This window comes from Saccopteryx bilineata, chromosome 4 (assembly GCF_036850765.1).
Source record: "Saccopteryx bilineata isolate mSacBil1 chromosome 4, mSacBil1_pri_phased_curated, whole genome shotgun sequence".
Lineage (NCBI taxonomy): Eukaryota > Metazoa > Chordata > Mammalia > Chiroptera > Emballonuridae > Saccopteryx > Saccopteryx bilineata.
The window spans coordinates 293,190,790-293,218,445 of record NC_089493.1 but is presented as its reverse complement, the minus strand read 5'-3'; the positions used below and the strand labels follow the sequence as shown (position 1 = coordinate 293,218,445).

The 27,656-nt window shown below is 50.9% G+C and overlaps 1 non-coding gene across 1 annotated transcript; it reads left to right on the top strand.

The window, feature by feature from the left end:
• Positions 1-4,029: 4,029 nt before the first annotated feature.
• On the top strand, positions 4,030-4,134 carry LOC136336990 (U6 spliceosomal RNA). Its single transcript, XR_010731718.1, has one exon. It is a non-coding gene; the product is annotated as a U6 spliceosomal RNA (small nuclear RNA).
• Positions 4,135-27,656: the final 23,522 nt, after the last annotated feature.

The following is a 27,656-nucleotide window of genomic DNA, read 5'->3' as shown; positions in this document are numbered from 1 at the left end:
ACTCCGCTCAGGAGGGGCGGGAGGAGGCGAAAGGGCTGGGAACCCACAGATGCCCTGATGTGAGGACCTTCTGCTGTGCCGGCCCCCCAGCCCCGCCGAGAAAAGCCGGAGGAGGCTCAGTCTGATCTGTTGTTAGCCTGGTGTTGTGATCAAAGGCAGCGGGTGGGGACTAGGGACAGACGGCATGCTACATCTTGTCCTGAAGCGTTTTTGGAACTAGGGGTTCGTTCTGAGATCAAATACCCAACGTTAACCCCAGGCAGGTTCAGGGAAGGTGGGATGAGAGAACAGCAAAGCCTAAAGCATGAATTCCAAACTCAAATGGCTCCAGGGCTAAAGCCAGAGACATGACCGGATGAACCACGCTGGGGGCAGGTGGCGGAGACCCGGAGACCTCGCCTCCCACCCGAGTGAGCTTCGCTGCCCAGCCAGACTGCCGAGCGACCCCAGGGCAGCGCCCACCGTTGCACTGCAAAGCCAGGAATCTGGAGCACGGTGTGAAATGCAATCATATTTTGCAAAAAATACCTCGGCTACTATTACAGTCCTATTCGTTTTTTTTCTTTTTTTAAAATAAATGGACTTTTCGTTTCTGGTTGGACATGTAAGGAATTCAGAAATTGTCGCTCAATCTTAACAACAATAAAAAGAGCTTAACCAATCAAAAACTCACAACATTTCTTGGATCCTTCAGAGAAGGGGAAAATCGCTCCCCCTGAAACTGGAGAGACAGACAGACACAGAGAATCGTCACTTAGCAGAGCAGAAGCCCATGAACATCCCCCCCCCCAGCCCCAAGGCTCCATGGGGAGGGGAGCCCTCACCTGCAGCCCCGCCCGCCGCCCTGTCCCACCTGAGGGGAAACCACTGAGAAACACCCGTGAGGTTCACAGCCCCGTTCAGCTGAAGACACAGACCAGTCACAGGACGGGAGACACTTCCCTCCCCCACACCGAGGGCCACTCTACAGAAGGCCTGCTTGTCACTCTTCCTCTACCCACTACATCACGTCCACCTTCCAACAAATAAGGCACAAGGCATAAAAAAGACAAAAAACCACCCACTGAAGAGACTGAATCGACCTCAGAACCAGAGGCCGACAGGTCAGGAAGGTTGGAATTATCAGACAAGCAATATTTCTAAAACCATGATTAATAAGCTAGAGGCTTTAATGGGAAAATGGATGACATACAAGAACAGACAGACAATCTAAGCAGAGAGATAGAAATTCTAAGGAAGAGTAAAAAAAAAAAAAAGCTACATATCAAAATCATTATAACAAAATGAAGAAGGCCTTTTATGGTCTCATTAGACTAGACACAGCCAGGAAGGGCTCTCTGAGCTTGAGGATATGAGGATAGAAACTTACCAAATAAAAAGCGAAGAACTGGATAAAAATAAAATGCAACTTATCAAAATTCATGGGAAGCAGTGAAAACAGTGCTTAGAGGAAATTTTATACTATTAAATACATTAGGAAAAAAAATCTAGAATTAATATCTAATCTTCCACCATCAGATACTAGAAAAAGAAGAGCAAATTAAATCCAAAATAAAAAATATATATGTATTATTAAAGTAGAAATCAATGAAGTTGAAAAACACAGAAGCCAGTCCTATGAAAAGATTAATGTAATTGATATACTTTTAAACAGGCTAAGAAAAAAAGAAAGAAGACATAAAGAGGAGCCACCACTACAGATCCCATGGACATTAAAAGGATAATAAAGGAATACTATAAATAACTCTATGCCCACATATTTCATAACCTGGTTGAAATGGACTAGTTTCTTCAAAGACACAATCTACCAAAAATAACACAAGAAGAGATAAATAATCTAAATAGGTTTATTTATTAAAGAAATTAAATCAATACTTAATAATCTTTTAAAACAGAAAGCACCAAGCCCTGATAGGTTTATACAAAATTTTTAAGAAAGAAGATAACTACAATTATCTCAAAACCAATGATTTCCAATCTCTCCCATAAGATAGAAGCCAAGGTAATACTTCCTAACTCATTCCATACGGCTAGCATCACCTTAATATCCAAAAACGATAAAGACATTACAAGAAAAAATAAAACTATAGATCAATAGCTGTAATAAACATACATGCCAAAATCTTCAACAAAATATTAGCAAATCAAATCCAACAATTTATAAAAAGAATTAGACACCATGACCAAGTCAGATTGCAATCAGTAAGCAAGGATGATTCTATAGTCAAGATAATTACTTAATGTAATCCACAAAATCAACAGACTAAAGCAGGAGTCAGGAACCTATGGCTCGCGAGCCAGATGTGGCTCTTTTGATGGCTGCATCTGGCTCACAGACAAAATCTTTAATAAAAAAAAAAATAACATTAAAAATATAAAACATTATCATGTATGATAATCCATTCATTTCCTACCGCTCATGTTCATGGTTGTGGGTGGCTGGAGCCAATCACAGCTTTCCTCCGGGACAACATCAAATTTTTATTGGATAATGCGTAATGTACACGGGTCGTTGTATGGCTCTCACGGAATTATATTTTAAAATATTTGGCACTCATGGCTCTCTCAGCCAAAAATTTTCCCGACCCCTGGACTAAAGAATAAAAATTTCATGATTATTTCCATAGTTGCAGAAAAAGCATTTGACAAATCCCACACCATGCATTGTAAAAGACTCTCATCAAATTAGGAATAGAGGGAGAACTTCTCCAACTTGATAAAATACATATACAAAGATTTTTTAGCTAACATCATACTTAATGGTGAAACATTAGAAACTCTTCCAATAACATCAGGAGCAAAACAAGAGTGTCCTTCCTCACCACAGCTTTTCAACATTACACTGAAAGTCCTAGCCAATGCAACAAGATAAGGAAAAGAAATAAAAGATATACAGATTGGGAGGGTGGAGAATAAAATCATTTTTGTTCACAGATGACATGGTCCTCTACGTATAAAATCTTAAAGAATCAAACAAAACAATTCCTGGGACTAGTAAGAGATAATATCAAGGTTTCAAGATATAAGGTTACTATGTAAATGTCAGAAATTTTCTTATATGTAAGTAACCAACAAATGGAATTTGAAATTAAAAACACCTTACCATTTGCATTAGTAAACCCTGAAAATGAGCCTGACCAGGTGGTGGCGCAGTGGATAGAGCATCAGACTGAGATGCCGAGGACCCAGGTTCGAGACCCTGAGGTTACCAGCTTGAGCGTGGGCTCATCTGGTTTGAGCAAAAAGCCCACCAGCTTGGACCCAAGGTCACTGGCTCGAGCAAGGGGTTACTCAGTCTGCTGAAGGCCCACAGTCAAGGCACATATGAGAAAGCAATCAATGAACAACTAAGGTGTTGCAATGCACAACGAAAAACTACTGATTGATGCTTCTCATCTCTCCGTTCCTGTCTGTCTGTCCCTGTCTATCCCTCTCTCTGACTCTCTCTGTCTCTGGAAAAAAAAACAACCCAAAGTGAAACAGTTAGTTATACTTTTAACAAAATATCTATATGAAGAAGACTCTGATGAAAGTTATAAAAGAATCATTCAACATATGTTCATAGGTAGGGAGATTCAATATGGTCAAGGTGTCAGTCTTCCCAAACTGATTTATATATTCAAGTCAATCTCATTTAAAACAATACAAATTGGTTTGTTTTATTTTTGTACATCGACAATCTAATTCTAAAATTTATTTGAAGAAGCAAAAGACTCAGAATAGCCAACACGATACTGAAGGAGAACAAAATTGAAGGACTGATGCTACGTGACTTCAGGACTTACTAAAGATCTACAGTCGTCGGGACAGTGTGGTATTCAGGAAAGAACAGGCAAAGATCAATGGAACAGAACAGACAGCCCAGAACAGACCCACATGAGTATAGTCCACTGATCTTCGACACAGAGAAAAAGGCATTTCAATGGAGAAAGAACAGTCTTCTCAACAGATGTGGCTGGAACAACTGACATCCACCGGCAACAGAATGAATCTAGAAGCAGACCTCACACACTTCACAAAAATTAACTCGTGCTCGCTTCGGCAGCACATATACTAAAATTGGAACGATACAGAGAAGATTAGCATGGCCCCTGCACAAAAATTAACTCAAAATAAGTCACAGATCAAAATGTAAAACGCAAAGCTAAAGAACTCCTGCAGGATAACATAGGAGGAAACTTAATTGACCTGGGTGAGAGTGATGAATTTTTAGATAAAACAACACCAAAGACACAATCACGAAAGAAATCATTGATAAAGGGAACTTATGAAAATGCTAGAGCACCGTCACGCATCCTAGATCATAATTGTGCCCCGATCTGGCAAAACTAAACACTTCTGCTCTGGGATATGAAAGACAATTTCAAAAGAATGAGAAAAGCTACGGACTGGGGAGAGAAAAAAAAAAGGTAAAACAAAACAAAATCTGATAAAAAGACTACTATCCAAAATATACAAAGACCTCTTAACACTTTAATATAAGAAAATAAACAACTCAATCACAAAAATCAAAAAGTCCAAGTTAACAGACTTCTCAGCCAAGAAGACGTACAGTTGGCAAGTAAGAAGATAAAAAAAAGTATCCACGTTATAGGGCGTTAGGGAACTGCAAATTAAAACCACAATGAGATACCACACACGGGTTAGAATGGCCACAGTGCGACACACTGGCAACACTAAAGGCTGGGGAGGGGGTGGGGCAGCAGGAACTCCCATTCCTCTCTGCAGGAAACACCACGTGGTGCAGCCACTGTGGAAGACAGGCCAGCAGTTTCTTAACAAAACTACACACACTCTTGCCCTAAAATCCAGCAACCGTGTTCCTGACTCGTTACCCAAAGCAGGTGAAGACGTATGTGCACCCAGAACCCCGAACGCAGATGCTGGCAGCAGCTGTCATAGTTGCCGATACTCGGAGAAAAAGAAAAAACAAAAACACGATGTCCTTTAATAAGTGAGTGGATGGCCCTGGCCGGTTGGCTCAGCGGTAGAGCGTCGGCCTAGCGTGCGGAGGACCCGGGTTCGATTCCCGGCCAGGGCACACAGGAGAAGCGCCCATTTGCTTCTCCACCCCTCCGCCGCGCTTTCCTCTCTGTCTCTCTCTTCCCCTCCCGCAGCCAAGGCTCCATTGGAGCAAAGATGGCCCGGGCGCTGGGGATGGCTCTGTGGCCTCTGCCTCAGGCGCTAGAGTGGCTCTGGTCGCAACACAACGACACCCAGGAGGGGCGGAGCATCGCCCCCTGGTGGGCAGAGCGTCGCCCCATGGTGGGCGTGCCGGGTGGATCCCGGTCGGACGCATGCGGGAGTCTGTCTGACTGTCTCTCCCTGTTTCCAGCTTCAGAAAAAAAGCAAAAAAGTAAATTAAAAAAAAAATAAGTGAGTGGATGAATAAAACAGCTCACATCCAGAAAATGAATATTCATCCGAACTAAAAAGAAACGAGCTCTCGCCCACGAGAAGACCCGGAGGAAACTTCAGCGCGTGGTACAAGGAATCCAGTCTGTGTTACTCTACACACTGTGTTACTCCAACTATGGGGCGTTCTGGAGAAGGGCAAAGCTATGGCCGTGGTAGGAGCCTCGGTGGTTGCGGGGGGGGGGGGGGGCTGTGGACTTGGGTGATCGTGAGGTATGGGTGTCAGCTCCTCTGTTGTCACACGGCACCACTGGTACACGATGTGATGATGTTGGTAGTGGAGCCGGGTTGTGTGTGTGTACGTGTGTGTACGTGTGTGTGTGTGCATGTGCGGAGACAGGGGCTATATGGAAACTCTCTGTACTTTCTGCTCAATTTTGCTATAAGCCTAACATTGCTCTTATTAATTTAAAATCTACAGCGACACTATTCTCTCCCTTGTGGTCTACGGAGTGTCACGGGCCAGGGGGTGACGCGGGGGCAAGACCAAAATGTCACTATGAGACAGTGAACGGGGAAAGAGGTTCAATTACCCATCCATCCCTCCACCAACCCTTCCGTCACCGATTCAATTCTTTATTCATTCCCTCAGCCTGGCTACCTGCCGACCACCATCTCGGTCAAGGACACCGTATTGTTAAACAGCAGATATTTGTGACGTGCCTGGGATACTCCAAATACTGTCCCTGGATCTGCTGTACAAGTAAAAAAATAATAATAATAACTAAAATTAAAACTCTTCTCCATTTACAATCTCGTGGTGAGGCAATGGATAAACAGATAAGTTCTCGGATGCGAAGCAGTGAGTAGAGGGGAGGCAGAGACACAGCGCCCGGTCGTGGGAGCAGGGCTGGTCTCAGAGGACGAGGAAGAGGCTGGGGGACAGTGAGCGGGGCTCTGAGGGTGGCCGCGGGCAGAGCACAGACCAGGAGCAGCGAGGTCAGAGCCGGGCTGGGGGGACAGCCCAAGCTCCGTCGTCAGGACTCCCTGGGTGTCAGAGGCAGTGAGCCAAGGAGACGCCGGCTCCCGGCAGAAGAGTGACATGGCATGGCTGTGTCGTGATGTCACAGGTATTCATCTCAGCCCACAGACTCAGAAAGAAAAGGAACACCACCGTTTTATCCTGAAGGCGAAACCTGCGACTCCTGCCTCACAGGAGAGAAAGCCGGTCGGTGGGACTCAAAGAACTTAACAACCGGTTCTCGGCCCTACTGACCGTTCTAAGTATAAAAAAAAAAAGATATACCAAAAGGTAGTTTATTATTTGATGCATTTAATACTTAAATAAGAACAATAAAAGAGGTACACAAAGCTATTGATGGATTGTGTTATGTTATAAGTAAGAGTTGTAAAATATTAATGAAAAAATATTAAATAATACCTGGCAAAAAACGGTAAAACTGTTGTTTAAGGTATGTCCATATTGCTTCTTGATTGGTGTCCTCACTTGCAATTTTTTCCCCCATGAACGGAATGAACATTACCACGGGCACTTAGAATATGTTGTTATGCAGGCCCTGGCCAGTTACTTCAGCGGTAGAGCATTGGCCGGGCGTGTGGAAGTCCCAGGTTTGATTCCCGGCCAGGGCACACAGGAGAAACGCCCATCTGCTTCTCCACCCCTCCTCCTCTCCTTCCTCTCTGTCTCTCTCTTCCCCTCCCGCAGCCAAGGCTCCATTGGAGCAAAGTTGGCCCAGGCGCTGAGGATGGCTCTGTGGCCTCTGCCTCAGGCGCTAGAGTGGCTCCAGTCCCATCGGAGAAACGCCCCAGATGGGCATAGGATCGCCCCCTGGTGGGCATGCCAGGTGGATCCCAGTCAGACACATGTGGGAGTCTGTCTCTCTGCCTACCTGCTCTTTGCCTCCCTGCTTCTCACTTCAGAAAAATACAAAACAACAACAAACAAACAAAAAAAGAATACACTGTTGTGCAGATGAACGGTAAAAAGAGTCAGGAACGTCCATGTGTAATTTCCACGTTGGGCAGCTGCCCAGGAGCCCACCTTCAAGAGAATCCTGATTCCAAGTGGCATTTTAACAACAGGTTCCCCGAACTCAACAGAACATTAGGTGTCGGTTCTGCGGAACCGTTGCAAACTGGCTGAATGCCGCCCCTGGAGAAATCCCACCTCCGTCATTACTGCATCTCCCTGCTGTGTCTGAAGTCACTCCAGGAAGGACCGGGCTCGAAGACCAGAAGCAGAGTCCTGCCTCTCACTGGGTTACCTCGTGGTCAGCGCCAGCGCCCTGCCCGGTCTGGTCTGCACCAGGTCCCGGGTCAGGAACGAGGCCTCGCTTCAGACCCCTTGCCCAGGACCATTCCTATGCAGGGTTTGCGAACGGTCTTTGTTCTGGTCACTCCAGATGCACAAACCAACCCAAAATTTCAATGGCTTAATGAAACCGGGGGTCCTATGTTGCTCGCGTGACGTTTCAGCGCAGGCGGTCCTGGCTGCCAGAAGCTCTCCTCCCTCCGGGTGGTGATGCGGGGACCCGAACATCTTGTACGTTCAACCTCTACAACCCCCTATGGAATCAAGCTCCTCTGTATCCAGAGAGCAGGGGAAAGACAGAGAGAGGAAAGGTCCATCCACTTCTTAGCCACCCCACCCCCGGCCTAGGATGCACACACATCGCTTCTATTTACACCCCAGTGGGAACAAGGAACCATGTGACCCCGCATAGGGACGAGAAAGGTGGGAAGAGGCCGCAGACCGACACAGAGACTCTGGGGGGCAGTGAGGTCGACCCGGCCGATGCCTCTCTCAGGAGCCGCGTGCGGGCTGCGCGTCCGAGGGTCACGTCAATGTCCACGCGCCCGATGGTTAACGGGAGGGTGGACAGCACGTGTGCAGAAAGGCAGCCTGACCTGGACGCCCCGCTCTGTCACGTACTTGCTGAGCCCCCTAAGGCAAGTCCCCCACCCTCTCTGAGCCTCTGTCTCTCACGCGGCTCACTGACACAGGAAGCACTCAGCACGGTGCCTGGGACGTCGGAACCGCTCGGGAGATGGTGTTGGATACTTTCTTCACCAACGACAGGGACCTGGGACCCCACACGTCTGTCCTGTCGAGGGCCTGTATCCACGGGGCCCAACGCTGTCCTAGGCTCCGTCCTAGATCACGACACCCTCCAGGGTCCTTCCAGCTCCGTGTGTCTGTGGTATTGGAGCCTTCCACCCCGCGTGAGCTGTCTGGACCGGGCCCCTGCCTGGGACACGGGGTCCCTTGATGCTCCCAGCAGACAAGCGGAGCAGGCTCCTGCGAGGGGCCGCGTTCCTGGGAAGTTGAGGCGGGGAATGCGAAAGGGTGTTTTAGTCAAATGTCAGGGAGGGGAGGGACGGAGGGAAGCAGAGAGAAAGGGGGAAGGATGGATGGATGGAAGGATGGAGACAGGCGGGGAGGGGGCAACTGGAAGAGGGAGAGTGAGGCCCTGCAGCCTCTTTTAAGATCTGCAGATGTGTCCGGCCCAAGCGGAGCGTCACTGTGACCTGCCTGGTCCCCGACACCCGGCCCTCAGCCACCCCTGCCCGGCCCCGACACCCGGCCCTCAGCCACCCCTGCCCGGCCCCGACACCCGGCCCTCAGCCACCCCTGCCCCGACACCCGGCCCTCAGCCACCCCTGCCCCGACACCCGGCCCTAAGCCACCCCTGCCCATCCCCGACACCCGGCCCTCAGCCACCCCTGCCCATCCCCGACACCCGGCCCTCAGCCACCCCTGCCCCGACACCCGGCCCTCAGCCACCCCTGCCCCGACACCCGGCCCTCAGCCACCCCTGCCCGGCCCCGACACCTGGCCCTCAGCCACCCCTGCCCCGACACCCGGCCCTCAGCCACCCCTGCCCGGCCCCGACACCCGGCCCTCAGCCACCCCTGCCCATCCCCGACACCCGGCCCTCAGCCACCCCTGCCCATCCCCGACACCCGGCCCTCAGCCACCCCTGCCCATCCCCGACACCCGGCCCTCAGCCACCCCTGCCCATCCCCGACACCCGGCCCTCAGCCACCCCTGCCCATCCCCGACACCCGGCCCTCAGCCACCCCTGCCCCGACACCCGGCCCTCAGCCACCCCTGCCCCGACACCCGGCCCTCAGCCACCCCTGCCCATCCCCGACACCCGGCCCTCAGCCACCCCTGCCCCGACACCCGGCCCTCAGCCACCCCTGCCCGGCCCCGACACCCGGCCCTCAGCCACCCCTGCCCGGCCCTGACACCTGGCCCTCAGCCACCCCTGCCCCGACACCCGGCCCTCAGCCACCCCTGCCCATCCCCGACACCCGGCCCTCAGCCACCCCTGCCCATCCCCGACACCCGGCCCTCAGCCACCCCTGCCCCGACACCCGGCCCTCAGCCACCCCTGCCCCGACACCCGGCCCTCAGCCACCCCTGCCCATCCCCGACACCCGGCCCTCAGCCACCCCTGCCCATCCCCGACACCCGGCCCTCAGCCACCCCTGCCCCGACACCCGGCCCTCAGCCACCCCTGCCCATCCCCGACACCCGGCCCTCAGCCACCCCTGCCCATCCCCGACACCCGGCCCTCAGCCACCCCTGCCCCGACACCCGGCCCTCAGCCACCCCTGCCCGGCCCCGACACCCGGCCCTCAGCCACCCCTGCCCGGCCCTGACACCTGGCCCTCAGCCACCCCTGCCCCGACACCCGGCCCTCAGCCACCCCTGCCCATCCCCGACACCCGGCCCTCAGCCACCCCTGCCCATCCCCGACACCCGGCCCTCAGCCACCCCTGCCCATCCCCGACACCCGGCCCTCAGCCACCCCTGCCCATCCCCGACGCCCGGCCCTCAGCCACCCCTGCCCATCCCCGACGCCCGGCCCTCAGCCACCCCTGCCCATCCCCGACGCCCGGCCCTCAGCCACCCCTGCCCATCCCCGACGCCCGGCCCTCAGCCACCCCTGCCCATCCCCGACGCCCGGCCCTCAGCCACCCCTGCCCAACCCCGACGCCCGGCCCTCAGCCACCCCTGCCCATCCCCGACGCCCGGCCCTCAGCCACCCCTGCCCATCCCCGACGCCCGGCCCTCAGCCACCCCTGCCCATCCCCGACGCCCGGCCCTGAGCCACCCCTGCCCATCCCCGACGCCCGGCCCTCAGCCACCCCTGCCCATCCCCGACGCCCGCCCTCAGCCACCCCTGCCCATCCCCGACGCCCACCCTCAGCCACCCCTGCCCGGCCCCGACACCCGGCCCTCAGCCACCCCTGCCCATACCCGACACCCGGCCCTCAGCCACCCCTGCCCGGCCCCGACGCCCGGCCCTCAGCCACCCCTGCCCGGCCCCGACGCCCGGCCCTGAGCCACCCCTGCCCATCCCCGACGCCCGGCCCTCAGCCACCCCTGCCCAACCCCGACGCCCGGCCCTCAGCCACCCCTGCCCATCCCCGACGCCCGGCCCTCAGCCACCCCTGCCCATCCCCGACGCCCGGCCCTCAGCCACCCCTGCCCATCCCCGACGCCCGGCCCTCAGCCACCCCTGCCCGGCCCCGACACCCGGCCCTCAGCCACCCCTGCCCAGCCCCGACGCCCGGCCCTCAGCCACCCCTGCCCGGCCCCGAGTGCAGCAGCGGGCCCGCTGTAGCCTCAGCTTCCTAAAGGAGTCGTCGTCTCATTGTCAAGAGCATGTGCCAATCCCATCCAAATCAATTAATTCCTTAATCACCCTGTGAATGGAGCCGGACGCGGAACGTCCATGGGGGAGCCGTGAATATTACTCGTCTTTAACTGCCAAACGCTTCTGATACCATAAAGCATCCTCGAGGTCGCACAATAAAACCCAGAGTTTAATTGGTGGGTAACAAGGCCCCAGGCAATTGTACCTTATTAACGCCGACAACGAGGATATGTATGTGAGGCCGCCACCGCCAGCGACTCGGAGCGGTGTCAGCCCCGGGAACAGGACGTGATTAGTGTGCAGCCCAATTGCGGAAAGATTTAGGATCTCTCCCGCTAATGGATCTTTCTCAAACACCAGGCTATACATCATCTCCCCCACCCAGCCGTGCCACAAGGGAGGTTTCGGAGGAGGGGGAGGGACTGAGAAGAGAGGCTTATGGGTACAGGTGAGCAGACGCAGAATAAACACCGGGCGGGCGGGCGGGAGCTGCCACCGCAAGGTTGCACCTGCTGTGCACTGCACGAGGCTCCCAGGTGAAGGGAGGGGGCTGGGGGCTACACTTCCAGCCTGAGCTCTGCCCACCGAGCATGTGCCTTGGCATGGGGCTGAATCTGTCCTGAGCAGGGCAGGATTTCCTCTAATCCAACCATCCGGAGGGCAAGTTGCATGGGCTCTTTGAAACTCAGCTTCTCAGCCCTGGCTGGTTTGCTCAGTAGTACAATCAGCCGGTGCATGGACATCCCAGGTTTGATTCCTGGTCAGAGCACACAGGAGAAGCGACCATCTGCTTCTCCACCCCTCCCTCTCCCTTCTCTCTCTCTACCTCTCTCTTTCCTCCCACAGCCATGGCTCGTTTGGAGCAAGTTAGCCCCGGGTGACAAGGATGGCTCCATGGCCTCCACCTCAGGTGCTAAAATAGCTCAGTTGCTGAGCAACGGAGCAACAGACCCAGATGGGCAGTGCATCACCTTGCCAGGTGGATCCCAGTTGGGGTGCATGTGGGAGTCTGTCTCTCTGCCTCCTTGCTTCTCACTTAAGAAAAAAAATTTTTTTTAATTTTTTAATTGAAACTCAGCTTCTCAGTCTGAAAAGACTGGGTGATATGAGATGTGCCTAATCCCATTCTGTTCATTCAGTCAGCAAAGAACAGACATTGATGCCTTCTGTCAAATGTGTTAGTGTAGGTCTATAGACATGGGGGTGGCTTCCCAGGGTCAGAGGACAGTCTAGGCCCGTGGTCGGCAAACTCATTAGTCAACAGAGCTAAATATCAACAGTACAACGATTGAAATTTCTTTTGAGAGCCTAATTTTTTAAACTTAAACTATGTAGGGAGGTACATTCCTTATCGAGGTAGCACCCGCACGTGGTAGTTTGTGGAAGAGCCACACTCAAGGGGCCAAAGAGCCGCAGGTGGCTCGCAAGCTGCAGTTTGCCGACCAGGACTCTAGGCAAATAATTAGCCCCGCAGCCTGTGGGAGGGAGGGGGCGACCATACCTCAGGTCCAGCACAGGAAGCGCCTGAGGCTGTTCTTTCTGTGCGGGCCCCTCTCCTGCAACCCGCACCCCAGGAGGATCTGGGGTGTCATACCCCATTCATCATCGATCTGTCACCGCTCCCAGGCCGGGATCTCCCTGAAGTCGCAACAATGCTTTCTTTGTCTCTGGCACCTCCAAATGTAGCCTCGTGTCTGCCACACAGTCCCGGTTCCTTCTGCCTCATGTACGTTCTATGTGCTAAACATTGTAATAAGCCCTTGACACACAGTAACTTCTTCATGCCTCATCTTTGCTCTGCAGGGAGGGGGGGAGGTCCTTAGAGCTGATGACGTCTCAGCCCCAAAACACTCTCTCTCTGCCGACCTCCAGGGGGCAGCACACACTTCCCATACAGGGCCAGGTAGTAACTAGGTTAGGTTTCGTGGGCCTTCCAGACCCTGTCACCGCGATTCAGCTCCGCCATTGCATCACCGAAGCGACCACAGACAAGGCATAAACCAACAGGCGTGACCGGAATTTATGGATGCTGAAATGTGAATTTCATAGAATTTTCACATGTCACAAAACATTATTCTTCCTTTGATTTTCTTTATTTTATATGCCACTTATCAATGTAAAAGCCATTTTGAAGTCATGGCCCATCCAAAAAACAGGCCCTGGGCCAGATTCAGCCTGTGGGTTGTCGTTTGAAACCTCTGCTGTGCTTCGGTCATGGGGCTGGACGTGTGCACACTACATTTCCCAGAATTCCTCCAGCCTGGCTTCCCCGTGTGGGTGCTGCTGACAGACCAGTGGGAGGAGGGGAGAGGGAACCCACTCCCGCCCAGCACGGAGCATCCCTCCAAGAGCAGAGGACCTGACAGCTGATCTTCTACAGAGAATTAGGGTCCGTGTTAGAGCATCTCCATTCACAGCCCCTTCCTCGTCTTATTCTGTATAGTGGGGCTTCACCCCTGACAAGTCCAGCTAGGGCAGGGGTTGGGAACCTTTCTGGCTGAGAGAGCCATGAACGCCACATATTTTAAAATGTAATTCCGTGAGAGCCATACAACAACCCGTGTTCCTTACGCATTATCCAATAAAAATCTGGTGTTGTCCCAGAGGACAGCTGTGATTGGCTCCAGCCACCCGCAACCATGAACATGAGCGGTAGGAAATGAATGGATTGTAATCCATGAGAATGTTTTATAGTTTTAACGTTATTATTTTTATTAAAGATTTGTCTGCAAGCCAGATGCAGCCATCAAAAGAGCGACCTCTTGCTCGCGAGCCATAGGTTCCTGACCCCTGAGCTAGGGCGTTAAAGCCCCAAGAAGTGGTGGCCCCCCGGGCAGCGTATTTGCTGCTTTCTTGGCATCTGGATTCCCTGGCTTGTCCAGGAACCGTCCTTCTGATGTCCAGGGCGGTACATTATGGCAGTCTGGTTCAGTAGGTTCACTGCTTCCAGCAATTCTAAAACCCCTTCTGCATGGTTGATACCTTTATTCCCCTAGAAAGGTTAAGAGCCTTTTTTCTTTCCAGAGAGTCCGTGGGCATGGACGACCACGAAGGCACACTTGCAGTCAGTGTGCACGTCACCATTCTTTCCCTGGGGTGACCCTAAGGCTCTGGTGAGGGTCCATCAGTTCAGCCTTGTGCGCTGAGGTTCCCACGGCAAGGGCCTGGGCTTCTGTTTCCTTGCCCACGGTCACTACCATGTACCCGGTTTGCTGTTGACCGTTCTCCAACGAAGCTGCTCCTATCTGTAAATACAGTGTGTTCGTAAAGTCATGGTGCACTTTTGACCAGTCACAGGGAAGCAACAAAAGACGATAGAAATGTGAAATCTGCACCAAATAAAAGGGAAACTCTCCCAGTTTCATACCTATTCAGTGCAGTTCAATGTGGGCTCTCACACAGATATTTTAGGGCTCCTTAGGTAGCTATCCCGTGTAGCCTCTACAGACTCGTCACTGACTGATGGCCTACCAGAACGGGGTTTCTCCACCAAACTGCCGGTTTCCTTCAACTGCTTATCCCACCGAGTAATGTTATGCCTATGTGGTGGCGCTTCATCATAAACGCGCCAATATTCACGTTGCACTTTGGTCACGGATTTGAATTGAGCGAGCCACAGAACACACTGAACTTTCCTCTGTACCATCCACATCTCGACTGGCATGGCCGTGGGCTGCTCCGCTGTATACACGGTGTTACATCATCATCTGCGCATGTGCACATGCTGCCACATCATCCTCCAGAAACTGGGAGGGTTTTCCTTTTATTTGGTGCAGATTTCACATTTCTATCGTCTTTTGTTGCTTTCCTGTGACCGGCCAGAAGTGCACCGTGACTTTACGGACACACTGTACATATATATACGGACACACTGTACATATATATACGGACACACTGTATATATATATATATACGGACACACTGTACATATATATACGGATACACTGTATATATATATATACGGACACACTGTACATATATATACGGATACACTGTATATATATATATACGGACACACTGTACATATATATACGGACACACTGTATATATATATATACGGACACACTGTACATATATATACGGACACACTGTATATATATATATACGGACACACTGTACATATATATACGGATACACTGTATATATATATATACGGACACACTGTACATATATATATGGATACACTGTACATATATATATGGATACACTGTACATATATATACAGACACACTGTACATAGTCCCCAGTCAGGTTCTGTCAGTGTCAGTGGCTGGTCCAGTAGGCCCAGTCTGCTGGAACAAACTTTGTCAAGATGTCTAAGCGCTCATGTTGGAGGTCTGAGAGCCTCCCTGTGAGTCCCAGAGTAGGGTGGCTGGGTTTAAAGTAGGGGTAGTTTGTAAGGTTACACTTAGGTTGTGTCGTAAAATGACCTGATATTTTCCCACGCACCCTGTCATCAGCCAATACCCTTCTTTCTATTCTAATGGGGTCAGGAGCTGGTGTGGTTCGAATACCAAATACCGTTGTAGGTTGTCCCAGAGTGAATTTCTCTGCTTCCTGTAAGATGTCACAGTAGCTGACTGCCCGGAGGCATGTAGCCACTCTTTTGTTCTGTGATGAAGTTTCTTCCAGAGATAGGCTATGGGTTGAGAGGTATTGTTTCTTCTGTGGAATTCATACTCTCTGTTTGAGGTTAATTTTTTTTGTGTGTGTTTTTTTCTGAAGTTGGAAACGGGGAGGCAGTCAGACAGATTCCTGCATGCGCCCGACTGGGATCCACCCAGCATGCCCACCAGGGGGCGATGCTCTGCCCATCTGGGGCGTTGCTCTGTCGCAAGCAGAGCCATTCTAGCGCCTGAGGCAGAGGCCATGGAGCCATCTTCACCGCCTGGGCCAACTTTGCTCCAATGGAGACTTGGCTGCAGGAGGGGAAGAGAGAGACAGAGAGGAAGGAGAGGAGGAGGGGTGGAGAAGCAGATGGGCGCTTCTCCTGTGTGCCCTGGCTGGGAATCGAACCTGGGACTCCTGCACACCAGGCCGACGCTCTACCACTGAGCCAACCGGCCAGGGCCTGTTTGAGGTTAATTTTTATAGGTCAGATGTGAACTGTCCTATCTGGGGTTCTACTGGCCCAAACAGCTTGATGGACCTGTTCATAGATCTCGGGTAGTAGGAGTTCACCGCCAGGTCCTTCTGGGCAAGTCAGGAGCCCCGGGAGCCAGAGAGCTTGTCCTGGTGGGACTCCTAAACAGAGCTGCTGCTTCTCAGGAGGAAACGTTATCTGCGCAAGCAACTCACAAAGTGAATCTGGACGCGGCAATGCAACGGGGCAGTCTAGCCTGCAGACAAAACCATGCATATGTGTCTGGTCCCACGCTGGCCTTCTAGGGGTTGAAGGAACACCTGTCTCTATAATTATCTGGTTGCTCCGGTCACCGACACGGCAGCCAAAATTTTCTTGAGTTTTTATCCTTTTTATCTTCCTTTTTGAGTTCCAGACAGTGCTTCCTCCGATGGAGCCTCCTCCTTGCAATGGGCTCAGTGATTGGTGCCCAGGGGGTCTTTCCCCTTCCTGTTGGGTCCTGCCTCTCTTTCAGGCTTCCCTGTACTGTTCCTAAGGAAACAGCGGCCTCGTTTGCAGGCCTGGTAAACTTTAAAGACCATGTGCTCACCGGCTGGGAGGGATTTCTTCCCAACGTCTCAGTGTGGGAGCTTCCTTCTGATATCCAGGCACTTTATCCAATAAAAGTCATGTTACCATCTGGATGTTTCTGGTGCCCAGGGTCAGCATCAGGGTGCTTTCAATAGTCCTGATATGATAAGTCGGCTCTAAAAATGCAGAAGGCTCTTTGCTTTCCGTTGAACGTCCAGTATCATATCCAGCCTCTCCTGGTTAGGGCTCTCCTCTCTTACGTCCTCCCAAAACGCACCTTCTGGGGTGTTCTAGGGAGTCGGGTTTCTGGGTGTTCTAGGGAGGTCATGTTTCTGGGGTGTTCTAGGGAGGTCAGGTTTCTGGGGTGCTCTAGTGAGGTCGGGTTTCTGGGGTGTTCTAGGAAGGTCGGGTTTCTGGGGTGTTCTAGAAGGTTAGGTTTCTGGGGTGTTCTAGGGAGGTCAGGTTTCTGGGGTGTTCTAGGGAGGTCGGGTTTCTGGGGTGTTCTAGGGAGGTCGAGTTTTTGGGGTGCTCTAGGAAGGTCAGGTTTCTGGGGTGCTCTAGGAAGGTCAGGTTTCTGGGGTGTTCTAGGGAGGTCAGGTTTCTGGGGTGTTCTAGGGAGGTCAGGTGTCGGGTGTTCTAGGGAGGTCAGGTGTCTGGGGTGTTCTAGAAGGTGAGGTTTCTGGGGTGTTCTAGGGAGGTCAGGTTTCTGGGGTGCTCTAGGAAGGTCAGGTGTCTGGGGTGTTCTAGGGAGGTCGGGTTTCTGGGGTGTTCTAGGAAGGTCAGGTTTCTGGGGTGTTCTAGGAAGGTCAGGTGTCTGGGGTGTTCTAGGGAGGTCGGGTTTCTGGGGTGTTCTAGGAAGGTCAGGCTTCTGGGGTGTTCTAGGAAGGTCAGGTGTCTGGGGTGTTCTAGGGAGGTCAGGTTTCTGGGGTGTTCTAGGAAGGTCGGGTTTCTGGGGTGTTCTAGGGAGGTCAGGTTTCTGGGTGTTCTAGGAAGGTCAGGTTTCTGGGGTGTTCTAGGGAGGTCGGGTTTCTGGGGTGTTCTAGGGAGGTCGGGTTTCTGGGGTGTTCTAGGGAGGTCAGGTTTCTGGGGTGTTCTAGGGAGGTCAGGTGTCTGGGGTGTTCTAGGGAGGTCAGGTTTCTGGGGTGTTCTAGGAAGGTCAGGTGTCTGGGGTGTTCTAGGGAGGTCAGGTTGCTGTTCTCTGGATCTCAGTTAGGCTCTGTCAAGGGAGTCGCCCCAGGCAGGTTGGGGGTCCCATCAGGATTTTCCTGAAGGAGGTCATGAGCCCCTTCATCAGCCTTATCTATTATATAACTAGCCGGCTTTCCCCGGCCGTTAGCAGGATGCTAAGGAGACCCTGTACATCTGCCCAGCTTGGCGGGGAAGGGGCAAAAATGGAGGTGGTAAGATCTGCCGTTTTCTGAGGATCCTCTCTACAGGGGGGTTGGGATTCTTCCAGTTCAGGAAGTCTGAAGTGGAAAACGGAGCGTGGACCCTGCAGTGTCCAGAGGGCCGGCCTGCCGGGTGTATTCCCCCGTGGGGACTGCCTCCAAGGGGATCGTCCCGCTCCTGATAGCGATGCTCTCCGGCCAAACTGGGTGGCCGTTCCCTCATCACACAGGAGGGGGTGCCGCCCCTCTGGGCCCAGTTTCAGGGGCATCTAGCAGCAGGGGTGGGGTGGGGGAACCAGCTGGGTTCAGGGCATGGAAGAGACTCATTAGTTCAGGTTCTTATTGTTCCTGTGTCTGACTGTCAGGGAGAGGTTTCAAAGCGGATTCCCTTCTCTGTACCCCTAATTGTTCCCTTCCTCATTCTCTCTGTGTAAAGACATAAACACCTGGACACAGGGGACTTTGTCCCACTTCCCTGACCGTCGGCAGCACAGCCCCCACTGTGCGATGGTGCAGTGATTTAGGGAACCATTAGGGGTTGTTCCCCCTCTTGGTCTAGTGTAGGTCTAGGCCAAGCAGTGATGCAAGAGAAAACCAGCCCCTTCCTCGTCACAGGCTCATCGTTGCACACGGACCAATCTACTGAAATTCGGCCCAATGGGCGCCCTTCAGGAGTCGGGACAGAACCACCCCTGACAGCATGAAAGTGCCAACTGAAAACCGGAACCATAGAAAGACCCCCAGACACATGTGAACAAAACTTGGAGCCATAATTCCATTTGTCCAAGCAAGTGTTCACAAGCAAGTCCCAGCATCTGATCCCCTGCCAACCTGTGCCACAGAGGTCCTAACTGGACCCAGATGGCATGAAGCCCAAGTGACACAGAGCCCAGGTAGCAGGGATAGCCTACCAACCTGTACCACAAGTGTTCCTAACTGGACCCAGATGGCATGAAGCCCAAGCGACACAGAGCCCAGGTAGCAGGGATAGCCTACCAACCTGTGCCACAAGTGGTGCTAACTGGACCCAACTGGCACCAAGTCCAAACGGCAGGGACAGATGGCGGGTTAATCACAACTTCACCGGCAGCTGTCTGTGATTTCTCAACTGCAGCGCCTTCCAGAAGCCACCAATGTCCTTCTCGTTAATTTCCTATGGTGACGCATCACAAACTTGCTGGCAGCTGTCAGTGGTGGCATGTAGCATAAGTGGCAAGAATAGAGCACCCGCGGTACACGCTGGTATGACTCACCCAGTCTTGGATCTAACCATGACAGAAAATAAATTGGTATTCATCGATATTTTTTTAAATTTTTGTTCATCAAGTTACAGCATTAAAAAATAGACAGGCCAAAGACCAGGAAAAAAAATATATCTGACAAAAGAATAGTATCCATAATATATAAAGAACTTCTACAAATCAATAATACAAGGCAAACAACCCAATAAAAAAAAATGTCAAAATCTTGAGCATTTTACAAAAGAAAATTTATGAATGGCCAATAAGCACATCAAAGGGTGCTAAAGATCACTCGTCATCAGGTAAATACCCATTAAATATTTCTGGGGGGGCACAGTCAACCCCAGGGGAGGACTCTCTCGGGCTTCCTCCCTGAGACCACGGTTCCCCAGCTGGAAGAACTTCTGCAGAGGGGACTGTCGGCCCCACCTAGACAGGTATTGAGTGGGACACTTGAATCCATGTTAATACAATAAATTTAAAAATATAATTAAAAAAAGACAATACAGTAAAATAGAACACACATTAAATACTCAGGAAAACCATGAGGTCAAACCTCACACCCCAGCAGAAGGACCACAGTATAAAAGACAGACAACATCAAATATTAACGAGCACTTGGAGCAACAGGAACGCCGGCACACGGCTGCTGGGAGTGTGGATGGTGCAGCCACTTTGCAAATCAGTTTTGGGGTCTCTCTGATAACCACACCTATACCAACCCTGCCAGCCTGCCATTCTCCTCCAGGGTGTCAGCCCTGTGGAAACAGGGCCACACAAAGAGTTGTTTAGGAATGTCACCAACAGCTTGACTGTACAACAGCCCCAAACTCAAAACAACCCCCATCCTCATCAAGAGGGGATAGAACGGACAAATCTTGATACACCTGCACAGTGGAACACTGTTCAGCATGAGAAGGGACAAAGGCCCTGAATTTGGTGGCAGGCCTGAATCTCACAGGCCTTCCATCAGTAGAACAAAGCCAGACACGGGAGAGTTCACACGCTGCATGATCCCATGGATGTGATGAAGAACAAAATCGATGGTGATAAAAATCAGAGCAGTGGTTGCTGCTGGCACCGGGGTCAAAATTGCCTGGATGGGTCATGAGAACACCCGAAGTGACGGTGTCATTCTCAACCCCGATCCAGGTGTGGGTTCCGTGGGTGTACGCCTCTGTCAGAACCCCGTGAACTGTACGGAGAAGGTCTGTGCGTGTTACGGATTGCGGCTCCTGTCTCAAGGTCTGGCGGTAAATTGTCATCGTGAGGGGGTGAGAAAATTCACCCGCAGACATGCCTGGGGAGAGTGTCAGTGGGGTGTCATCTCTCTGGAGAGCAATTTTGACAACGCCTGTCAAAATACACATCGGCCCAGCCATTCCTCTTCCAGGAGTCATCCTACAGATAAACCCACGCAATATAGAAACACAGAGTTGTTTGTGGTACCAAAAGGCTGCAAATAACACAGTAGTCGGTCCACAAAGGGCAGGCTAAATACATTACAGTGCTACCTTTTAATAGACTATAATGCAGTGGTTAAAATAAGGAAGCTCACGACTGCTGATAAGAAAGGATATTCAAGACATAGGATATACTGACACACAGAGAAAAAAAAATGGCGTAGAATAGAGTTTAGAATATCCTTCGGCCCTGGCCGGTTGGCTCAGTGGTAGAGCGTCGGCCTGGCGTGCAGAAGTCCCAGGTTCGATTCCCAGCCAGGGCACACAGGAGAAGCGCCCATCTGCTTCTCTACCCCTCCCCCTCTCCTTCCTCTTTGTCTCTCTCTTCCCCTCCCGCAGCGAGGCTCCATTGGAGCAAAGAGGGCCCGGGCACTGGGGATGGCTCCTTGGCCTCTGCCCCAGGCGCTAGAGTGGCTCTGGTCGTGACAGAGCGACACCCCGGAGGGGCCGAGCATCGCCCCCTGGTAGGCAGAGCATTACCCCCTGGTGGGCGTGCCGGGTGGATCCCGGTCGGGCGCATGCGGGAGTCTGTCTGACTGTCTCTCCCCGTTTCCAGCTTCAGAAAAATACAAAAAAAAAAAAAAAAAAAAAAAAAAGAATATCCTTCCACTGGTGTGTAAATAAATGTGCCTGTGTAATATATCTTGGAAGGTAGGTAAGAAACAAGACATGCTTTACCTCTGAGAACAGGGCTGACGGACTGGGGGACTGGAAGTTAGACACTGGGAAGAATTATTTTCACTGTATTATCCCTTCTATTGTCTGAGTTCGTTCGTTTGTTTGTTTGTGTTTGTGTGTTTGCTTACTACATGAGGATCACATAAATCAATATTTAAAAAAAAAAAAAGCAAAGAAAGACTCATGGAGCCAATCATTTTCCCTGGCACTAGACCTGAACCCTCTCAGCTCCTGTGCCCCGTGACCCCTGAGTCTGCCCCGTCCCCCACAGTGGCCACCCCTATCCTTCTCCCCTCCATGACCTCCTCCTCAGACCTGACCCCAGCCCTCCCCACCGGCCCAGCCTGCTGTCCTCCGGGAAGCGGGAGGTACTCTGCCTGCCACGCACTTCGCCGGCCAACACTGCCCTCTACCACCCGGCATTTAAATGATGGGGTGTTCCAGCCTGTTCATCCTTCCTGGCTTTTCCCAGCCGGGCGGATTCACGCACAGCCAGGAAGGACTGTGTCTAGCCAACCAGATAGATGCCCTAAAATGAGACCATGAAATATCCCTATAATTTTCACATGCCTTAAAGACATACACTCTTAAATATTCAGTAGATTATAAATGACCTCCAGGTTTGGTCCATCTTTTAAACATAACTTCTTAACGAGCCTACGCGGACAGTTTGCCCCCCAGCCCAAAACCGGAGATAATTGCGGCTCTCCTGATGAATAGCAGGGCGGGCACAGGGGAATTACTGTGCCGTGTTAATGAAGGCAACCCGGGGGCTCTGTACCCACAACGGGAACAGATTTGCTGCTCACAGCGCTCTCTCTCTCTCTCTCTCTCTCTCTCTCTCTGATCCTGCAGTTGTAAGCCTGCTGCACAGAGATTGGCAGAGAGAAAAACCAAAGAACCCGGTCTGAAGCCTGAGTCCGAGCTGCTGCTGGTTCCTGCATGACCTTGAGCACATCCCGTCTGCCCTCTCGACCCCTCGCGTTAACTCCTCTCTAAGGTTTTTGCAGCATTGGCCATTATAATTATTTATTAAAACGGATTTAACAGCAAAGAAGAAGAAGAAAATAAGCAACAAGGATTTTTAGGGGGGGAGAAAAGAACTTTTTAAACGGGTTTTCAAAGAGGGAACGTCGCATTTCTCTTCATCCTTGCTGTGGATCCAGGAGCACCTGTACCACATGCGAGCTCACAAAAGATGCGGAGTCTCAGACCTTATCTCAGACCTGCTGATTCAGCATCTGAATTTTAACAAGATTCTCAGGTAATTGGTTGGCTGTGACCTTCCAAGGGACATAAAGATGCCCAGAGGTTCTTACATAAAATTGACGCCTTTCAAAAAGGGTTCTCTTTGTCTTCTGTCCACTCTGGCCACAGCAGAGAAGATAAATGTGAAGTAGGTCCCCCCAACATCAAATGCCTACCTACAGAGGTCAGGCAAGCAAAGTCAAGTAGAAAAAGCTGCCTGGATGTGAGGCAATAGGGAGCAGTGGGGACTGCGATTAAGTGGAAAGTACCTATTTCATCTAAAGTGGCTCAGACGCAACTCAGCATCAGTCAGCTGTTGCTACACATGAATGCAGAGTCTGTGTTGCCACCTGACCAGGTGGTGGTGCAGTGGATAGAGCGTCAGTCAGACTGGGATGCGGAAGTACCAGGTTCGAGACCCCAAGCTTGAGCACAGGCTCATCTGGTTTGAGCAAAAGCTCACCAGCTTGAGCCCAAGGTCGCTGGCTCGAGCAAGGGATCACTGGCTCTGCTGTAGCCCCTGGTCAAGGCACATATGAGAAAGCAATCAATGAACAACTAAGGTGTCCCAGAGTCTGTGTTGCCAACAACTTATCAATTTATTTTCTTAAGTTAAGCTAGAGATTCAGATTTCTATGTGAAATCTCTTAATGATTAAAAAAAAAAATCTTCAGGTCAAAATAACACATTGTAAAAGCCAGATATAACCATGACTTCACAAGCCATGAATCAAGAATAAATGTGATGGACTCAAACCACAAAATTCGGAGAAGGTGTGATCACAGGAGAAGTAGAACAAGCCTAGAAGAAGGAGGCCAGGGTGTTGGCCGCTGACCAGAGGGGACAGAAGGACATGGCATTTGTTAGTGAGAACGGTGGTTAAAGCCCAGGGGCTGGCAGGGGTCGAGAACCTTTTTGGCTGAGAGAGCCATGAACACCACATATTTTAAAATGTAATTCCGTGAGAGCCATACAACGATCCGTGTACATTATGCATTATCCAATAAAAATTTGGTGTTGTCCTGGAAGACAGCTGTGATTGGCTCTAGCCACCCGCAATCATGAACATGAGCAGTAGGAAATAAATGGATTGTAATACATGAGAATGTTTTCTATTTTTAACATTTTTTTTATTAAAGATTTGTCTGCGAGCCAGATGCAGCCATCAAAAGAGCCACATCTGCCTCGCGAGCCATAGGGTTCCTGACCCCTGGGCTAGAGTCCAAGTCTTCCTTTTGCTGTCTCTGTGCCTTCGATAAGTGGTTTCAAGCTTATAAACCTCTGTTTCCTCGCCAGTAAAATGGGAGTTAACAATGGTATGCACCACAGAGCGTCCATGTGAAGAAGCAATGTTCACTATCATAAGGTGTTTCAAAGAGTGTCCAGATCAAAGTAAGCACTGGTTGACTGTTGACTGATTATTATTATTTGCTTTCTTCTCTCGTTGGCACTGCTTATGGCATCAGCACTTCCTGGGTGCCAACCCACACAGTAGACTTTTTTTACAATGGGCCCAACAGCTCCTCTGAACTTTCCAAATGAGGAAGGTGCCCACAATGATCTGTGGAGGGTTTCCTGCGAAAGGCTTCTCATTTCAAGGTGCCTCGGCCAGCCCTGACGCAGCTCCCAGTCACGCTGTTTGTACTAACATTCTTTTCTCTCCAGGGCTTTGTTCTGTAGCATCTGCTCCATGTTCCAGGTCCACTTTCAAAGCAAGGCTATGTGTTCCTTCTACAAGCATGTAACTGGCATCAGTAGTGTGGTAGACACTGAGCTAGACCTTAGGGATACAGTTGTGAACAAGACGCCTGACCCTGTGCTTTGTTTTGTTTGTTTGTTTTCCTAGTGGAGAGAATGGGTGAAAACATATAAACAAACCAAACAATGTCAGAAATGAGTAAATGTCACCAAGGGGATAAGATCAAAAAAAAAAAAAAGGAAGACCATTTCAGTTCCATCGTTTCCGTTACAACTCTAGGTAGAACGTTTAGAATTAATTTGCCTTGACCCAATGTTGAAACCCTGAATGCTTTAGCTAGGAGCTCGCTGGACAACCACTGGCTCATTGATTCATCCATTTGTTCACTCACTCGTTACACAAATATCTGTGGAGGCCATCGACTTCCCAGGCCCTCTGCTAAGCGGCGGAGAAACGGAATGGGAGGACATGAATTCCTGCCTTCAGAAGACTTCCCCATCGGATGGTGAACGAAGAAGCATTAATCGACAACTAAAGCTGCATGAATCTCTTTGAAAAACAAAATTAGAAGTAAAGAATGTATTTCGTTTTATAAAAAGCGAACTTCCCTGTGGGTTTTTGTTCTTGGAGAAATCCAGGTAACCTTAGCTTTCTCAACTTCTTAACTCTCCCAGCCCACCCGGTTTGACTAATGGTATTTCCATCTAATGAAGAGAAAGGGAAAATTGCAGACAAGACCCCCTGAGAGATCATCCCTAGAGGTATTGTCATAAAATCATAATGCCTGAGTTTCTGCTTGTATAAGGATCACCATGGCCCAATGTTGCCTTTCCCTTAAATGGTCCTGGCTAATGGAAAAAATGTACCAAAATTGAGTTAATAAAAAATCACTTTGTGCTAAGCGATGCCTCCTCTCATGTATAATGCCAATCATATCTACACTCTACCAGGTTTACTTCTACTGTTTAAACATAACTGCAACACTGTGATGTGTATATTGTCATTGTATTTTATAAGTAATGAAGCTAGGTGCAGAGTTATCAATAACTCACCTGGGTCTATTGTAAATAAGTGGTAGAAACAGGATTTTAACCATACATTTGGCTTCTAAAGTCCATAGTTCTCAGATTTAAAAAAAAATTATAGTTGTTAGAATTTTAAAAGATTTTCAGATCCAAGATGGCAGCTGAGTAGGTGAAAGTTACATTTACCTCCTCCCGTGATCACATCAAAAATCTCTGCTAAATTATAGAGCAATCAACCTGGATAACCATCTGAAGACTAGCCAGACAGACATTCTATAACTGAGGATCAACAGAAGAAGCCACATTGAGACAATTAGGAAGAACGAAGATGCAGAAACATCTTGCCCCACAGCCACATGTGGCAGTGGAGAATCTGGACGAATATCTTACCTGCAAAGGTACCCCGTGAGGAGCAAGGCATCCCAATCCCACACCAGGCTCCCCAGCAGGGATTTCATCTACCCAGGGAGCTGGAAGGCTGCCAGAAACACACGTGCCCTCTTCAAAGGTCAATGCACAAAACCTCTTCTTACATGGTTACTCACCGTGGGCTCCAGCACAGGGAGGGCCGCTCGGAGGGAATGGGATTCATCCAGGGTGACGCTGGGTTGTGTGGCTGCAAGGAGAGGACAGGAAGGACAGCCACCAATGTCCTTGTGTGGAGTCCCTCTCCCATACCACCCACAGATGCCATCTTCTCTGGGTCAAGCACTTCTTGCCATATGGCATTAGCCTAGGGAGACACCCTAGCTCCACCCTGCCAGCCCCCTGAGGTCCCACCTTACCAACCTCACACCCTTTGGAGCATTCTGCTGGCAGTGGCCAGCCTGAACCTGCATTGCAGTCTTTGTTGGAAAAACTCACAGACAATACAGATAAACTCAGGGGGTTTGAGAGACACACGGGGAGAAACTGAGTTGTGTGGCTTTAGAATGAGAGCCATTCTCCCTCCACCCCCTGCAGACCCAGAAGGCACCACCATTCCTGTGTAGAGCCCTCCCTCTACATGTCCAAATCTTAATCTGCTTTATTTAAGCCTGATGAACCATACTGGCTCCACCTGACTAGTTCCTGAGACCCTGCCCTACCACAAAGGTCCCCAGGCCCCAGGCAGGTGGCCTCTGGCCGTGGTGTACCTTGAGACTTTGGCTGAGTCTCCTCAGACCCAGCACTGGCACTGAGTTAGAATCTATATTAACCTGGCGAGTACCATTGGCCCCTCCCTGGTGACTAACTTGGAACCTGCCAGAGACAACTGGCATACCATCAGGGGCTCTTACAGAGGCTGAGCCTAGACAGCAGCTGGTAGGTGACAGCAGATCATACTGTGTGTGTGTGCGTGCGTGCGTGCGTGTGTGTGTGTGACAAAGACAGAGAGACAGAGAGAGGGATAGACAGACAGGAAGGGAAAGAGATGAGAAGCATCAATTCTTTGTTGCAGCACTTTAGTTGTTCATTGATTGCTTTCTCATATGTGCCTTGACCCGGGGGAGGGGGGTCCCACAGCCTTGCTCAAGCCAGCAACCATGGGTTCAAGCTGGTGAGCTGTGCTTAAACCAGATGAGCCCACGCTCAAGCCAGTGACCTTAGGGTTTCAAACCTGGGTCCTCTGCATCCCAGTCTGATGCTTTATCCCTGGTCTGGTCAGGCGATTGTAGGGTGTTTTGAGCCTTTTCATGACCTGTCCCAGGCTCAGCACTGATGGAGGCAGTCTTAGTAGGCAGCTTGATGCCTCCCTTCACACCCAGGCCAATCACAGGCAGCTACCGACCATGGACTTCCTTGTAGCACCCACTAGTTACAAGCAATGTCTGACATTGACCTGCACCAGAGGCCCTCCCAAGAGGCCCTAGACCCAATACATCTCAATGGCTGGCTTCAGACCAGATCAGAGCACAACCCGATTCGCTCCACAAGGAACACATCCAAAGAGAGGATCCTAGCAGGACCAGACCCTGCTGGGACAAAGTCTGGTTTGTGAGGTCAACCCCCTAACAACAGCTCCATGCTCTGTGGTTAAGGTCAGTCCCCACAATTGGCCAGCCTGAGAGTCAACTCTACCCACAGATGGACCAACAGTGATCAAGACCCAACTATAACGAGAGGCTCACAAAACCTGTGCAAATGATCCTCTGGATCCCTGGCTCAGGTGATCAGACAGACTGTACCATTGAGCACCACAGGACACCCACTATATAAGGCCACCTTATGGAGGC